Genomic DNA, 4,980 nt, shown 5'->3' with positions numbered 1-4,980 from the left:
GGACAGTGCTCACATGGGGGTCAGGTTCCCAGTTCCAGCAGGTACTGGGAACCAGAGAAAAATTTTGAAAATTCACAAGAAGCTACTTCAAAGCACAAGGCCTTGAGGTACAGGTCCTTTTTGCCTAGGTCTCAGATTAGGACTGCCCAGTACAGCATCTGGCACACAAGAAGTCCTCAATTCATGTTTATTTGAATAAATGAATGCATGGAAGATTGCACAAGGATTATATAACACATGGTAAGTGGTCAATATGTGTGATAGTTGCATTATTATTCCTGAGAGGCAGGAACCCTCCTTGCTCTCATGCCCCCTATAGCAAAGAAGTTGGGTAATGGGGTCTTGTGACCTCGGGCTGAGTGAGTCAGCTTCTCACAGGGTCAGGCTTGGGAACAGTTCCATTGTAATCCTGTCACAGAGGACAGATTCCCAAGGAGGAACAAAGGGGCCTGGAAATCAGGCCAGGGAGAAAAATACTCTTTTGGGGTTATTTAGTGTTTGTTAATTGGTCACCTCGTTAGCAGCCTATCTGCAGCCTGATTCTAGCAAGTGAGCAGGCAAAAGAGAGGGGGTCACCCCGGCCAAGACTGGCTTTACAGACTCAATAATAAGGATGGAGCAATTACCGGAACTTCCAGAGCCAATTCCTGTTAAGAGCAGGCCAGGCTGGGCTTTGTCCTATGGAGTAGAGGAAAAGGTCAGTATGCTCTGTGGGAGGAGAAAAAAAGAGGCCTTCATAGCGAAAGAGCCTGCCTGAGGGAGGGAGACAAAGAAAAGGAGGGCTCTGTGGAGGTGAAAAACTAAAGAAAGAATGACATTTGGAAGTTCCTCAGAATAAGGGGAGGAGAATAATGAAATAAAAATTACAAGGGAGAAGGAGCCAGTGAAAAAACCAGGAGAAACCAAGAGAAATAGCTACTCCAGAAGGCAGCTAGGGAGGCAGCCTAGCAGAGGGCTGCCTGTGCAACCTGAGCCGCACAAGCCCTCTCTCAGCCTCAGTTTCCCCCATCTGTAAATTGAGGAGCTGTCTAAATCTGATACCCTTTGGGTCTCTGATTCTATGCTTGTGCAGGCATGTGACAAGAAGGGATGTAGAGCTGAAAGGCATTACTAGGAATGCTAATTTCTGCCATGTCCTCTGACATGATCTGAGGCGTAAATAGTGCTACTCCCCATACATTCCACACATGTCCCAGCCCTCTTTAACTAAGGCAGAGCCATGTGGGTAGATCTGTTCAATGAGATGAAGCACAGAAGAGCTAATGAATAGTCCTCCAGCTGTCTCCTTCCCACCATAACAAATTCCAAAGCCTGGGTCCCTGAGTCATTAAGTGGAGCAGAGGCCTCCACAGACCTATATGGAATAAATATCTTTAATGAGAAATAAACCTCTTTTGTTTATAAGAAACTGAGGTTTGGGTGGCTTGTTTACTGCATAAGCATAACCTAGTCTGTCCGGACCAATGGACAGGCTAAATTTAGAGCCTCAGGGTTGCACAATTGCAGCAGCTTCCTAAAGGGCAATTCTATCCCCAGGATAACTCTTTCTATCTTACCTGCCTCACTGCTACCGACGTACCTCTCTGAACTACTGATCTGGTATGTCTATCCTTATTCACACACCCTCAGTAGTTTTCCAGTGTCCACCGACAAGTGAAAGGCAAACTCTTTTCAGTGATGTGTAAAGTCCCTTCAATTTCATGTTTAGGACTTACATAGAGGGTCATTTAGTTTGGAGTGAAAGAGAAAGAGAAAAGTATAGGTGGGGGTAGTGAGTCACCCTATTTGCAGAGGGGTGTGGTATAGACTTGAAAGCAGGGGTCCAGGGCTAGGCTGTATGCCTGAAACAAGTGTGGGCTCTATGGGGCTTTGTGTCTATTCTGTTACTGAAAGTCCCTCTCTCTGCCTAACAAGTATCTATGGATACTTGTTTAACAACCCCTCATCTACTGAGATGAAAGGATGTCTGTCTCCTTGATCGGTTGGAACCCAATGAACTGGGGATAAAAAAGAGTTAGCAATTATTCTGAGACCTGTTTGTGTATCAGCCCTCTGGGCCTGAGCCCTGGGTGTGGGGAGGGTGGTATCTTTCTTTTATAGGTATCTTTCTTTTATAGAATGTGGTCTGCTGTACCAGGACAAGGCCTGCAAGGATTAAAGGGAACCCATAAAACCAGCATGCTCCCTTCCTAAATGCCTCAGAATGGCATGGGCCTGGGATTCCTGACTGGGTGGGATGATTTCCTCTGCATATCTTGGCCCAGGCCAGGAAGCCCAGGTACAGGATCAGGCTCTCATATAGTCACCCTCTCCTTCACTGAGAAGAAACAAGACATCAGCAACACAGAGGCAGGGCCTATCCACACAAGCACTGGCTTCAGAGTCCATAGGAGAAGGGTGGTGCTTTCCTCCTGACCCTTCCCATGTCTTTGTTTCATGAACCACTTGTCATTGTTTTCCAAGAACCCTTTCCAAGGAACTATGAATGGGCATGAGTGGGTGGGAGCATGATAAGTTTCTGCATGAAAGCTGGAGCACTGAGTTTCCAGTGGGTGATGGGAAGATGCCCAGCATACCTTCTATTCCTTCCCTAGCCCTCCTGCCCTCATCCCCAGGATGCCTCCCTTGCTCCTCTTCTGACCAATCTGTCTGTTCCCAGGCTTTGAGCACAGCTCCAGGATCCTTTGCTTCTTTTTTGCCTTCCTCCCCTCCAACCTTATCACCCACAGCAGTGGGTATTCATTATTTAAACAACCCATGCTTCTAAAGTCTTATTTACCCAACATCTTTGCACAGCATATGTCAAAATTTACAGTAAGTGCATTCATCCCATAATAAACATTTGGCTTTGCTGGTCTACCGGCAGCAGGGCTAATTAGGGAGAGTGATTCTCTTGTTATCTGAAGGGAGGTCAGATACAGCAATTAGCATCCTTGCATGGCTTTCATAATTGTGACTTTGAGGCTAGGCCCTTTGGTGCCAGGTGGAGAAGAGAAGTTGGCAGGGAGGAAAGGGGAGTCTTCCCCAGCAAGTTCTGGAAAACCAAAGCTGAGCTTTGAGAAGCAGCCAAACTGGTCGGTTTCCTGGGCTCCAAGTCCTACCTGCAGTCTGAGCTCCCTGCTTGCCTCTCGCTTCCCCAGCAGAACCCAGTCTTGAGAATATTCTCTCTCACCCCCATCTGTCTACCCAGCCCTCTCTGTGGGCATTCGTGAGAACATTTGCACTTGAAAATCCTGCCATTGCTTCAAAATGAAAAGCATCCAAGCCAAGTAGACACATCTAACAACCAGCATTTTAAGGTTTGAGAGAAGCTTAAAGGTTATTTGGCTTGTCTCTCCCCCCGTCCCTTTGATGGTCTCTATGGAGACTCTACCAAGCAGTTGTTCAGCTTCGATGGAGAACTCTCTGACTCCCCTTTTCTGAGGAGGAAAAACCTGAGCACTTTGGCGTGGGCTGAGATTTTCTAGGAGCAAGAATGAACCATGGGCATGGCTGGGGATGAATCCCAGATACTGCACTTGCCATCCTTGGACAATGCAAACTTGGAGACAAAGAGATCCAAAGGGACAGGTACAAGGGAACATGTAGAGAGCCAGGCCCAGCCATGAAGCAAAAGGTGATGACGGGGAGCAGGCAGAGACAATGGAGTCAAGAGAACTGCTCTTTAGGAATCCCCAAGACTACTCTCAGGTTCAATGAGTCACTCAAAAGACTCTCAGAACTCAGTGAAACTGTTACACTCACAGCTATAGTTTATTACAGCAAACAGATACAGATTATAATTAGTGACAGGATAAGGCACATAGGCAGGGTTCAGGAGAGTTCTAGGCATGAGCTCCCAGTTGTTCTCTCCCAGTGGGGTCGTCTAGACAGCGTTTACTTCTCCCAATAATGATGTGTGGCAACATGCACAAAGTATGCTTATCAAGGAAACCAAAGCTTTGGTGTCTAGTTTTTTCTAGGGATCTGTCGCATAGACATGGAGTGACTGTATGGTGGACCTTAACCTCTTGCTCCTCCAGAGGTCAAGCTGATACTGACCTCAAGATAAAGAAAGATACTCTTATCAAGCTGACATTCCAAGGGCTTAGAGGTTACCTCCTAGAAGCTGGGCAAGGGCCAAGCATTTCTCAGGACAAAGTTAATCCTTTCTCATGTGGCTATCCAATGAAGAGGCTGAGGAAATGTTAGAACAGGAACCCACCTCTTCAATCTTCATTTCCTCAGGGGTGGGTCTGGGGGAGCACTAGCATCTGAGCCCAGAAAAAGTCTCGGAGTGATCTCTCCATGTGGGGACGGTCTGGACTCCAAAGAAGAAGTCTGAGAGAAGATGCTGGTTATGGTGCAAGAGCAACACACATCAGGGTGAGGAGTGAAAGGCTAAGGGTGTGGAGTTCTTCAGATATACATATTCAGGGCATGGAAGTTTGCTGTTTGAGAGGCAGTGAGCGCATCAAGGTTCCAGAATCAGGTGAGCCTGGGTTTTAAAGCCTGTCTTGTCTACAGCCATGCTACTCTGAACAAGCCTGATCCTGTCCGATCTTAGAAGCTAAGCAGGGTTGGGCCTGGTTAGTGCTTGGATGGGAGACCACCTAGGAAAGCCAGGTGCTGTAGGCATAAATAAAGAATAATAATAAGGGATTGTAAGCTGACAAGGCCCTTGCAATCTGTGAAGTCAACCAAGGGTTGCCTCGCCTAAAAAATAAAAATAAATAAATAAATAAAGCTTGTCTCTACAACTTCCCAACTTTATTGTTTAGATAAATTATGTAACCTCTTTAAGACTTGGCTTTCTCACCTGTCAAAGGACAATGATAACTGTTCCTGTGTCACCTGACTGTGGTGAAGTTTGCATGAGATGGATCTGAGATAAATGGTAACTATCTTTATCCTCGCCATCTTCACCTCCCGAAAAGCAGAGTTCATCTTTAGATGCTCTTAGCTTCTATAAAGTACTTATATTGAGATGAAACATTTTTT

The 4,980-nt window shown here is 46.3% G+C and overlaps 1 pseudogene; it reads left to right on the top strand.

The window, feature by feature from the left end:
• The first annotated feature begins 4,498 nt into the window (after positions 1–4,498).
• On the top strand, positions 4,499–4,617 carry LOC120622328 (uncharacterized; annotated as a pseudogene).
• Positions 4,618–4,980: the final 363 nt, after the last annotated feature.

The sequence above is a fragment of the Pteropus medius genome, unplaced genomic scaffold, assembly GCF_902729225.1.
Source record: "Pteropus medius unplaced genomic scaffold, Ma_sr-lr_union100, whole genome shotgun sequence".
Taxonomy (NCBI): domain Eukaryota; kingdom Metazoa; phylum Chordata; class Mammalia; order Chiroptera; family Pteropodidae; genus Pteropus; species Pteropus medius.
The sequence above is the reverse complement of the archived record's forward strand: the minus strand, read 5'-3'. Positions and strand labels throughout refer to the sequence as shown.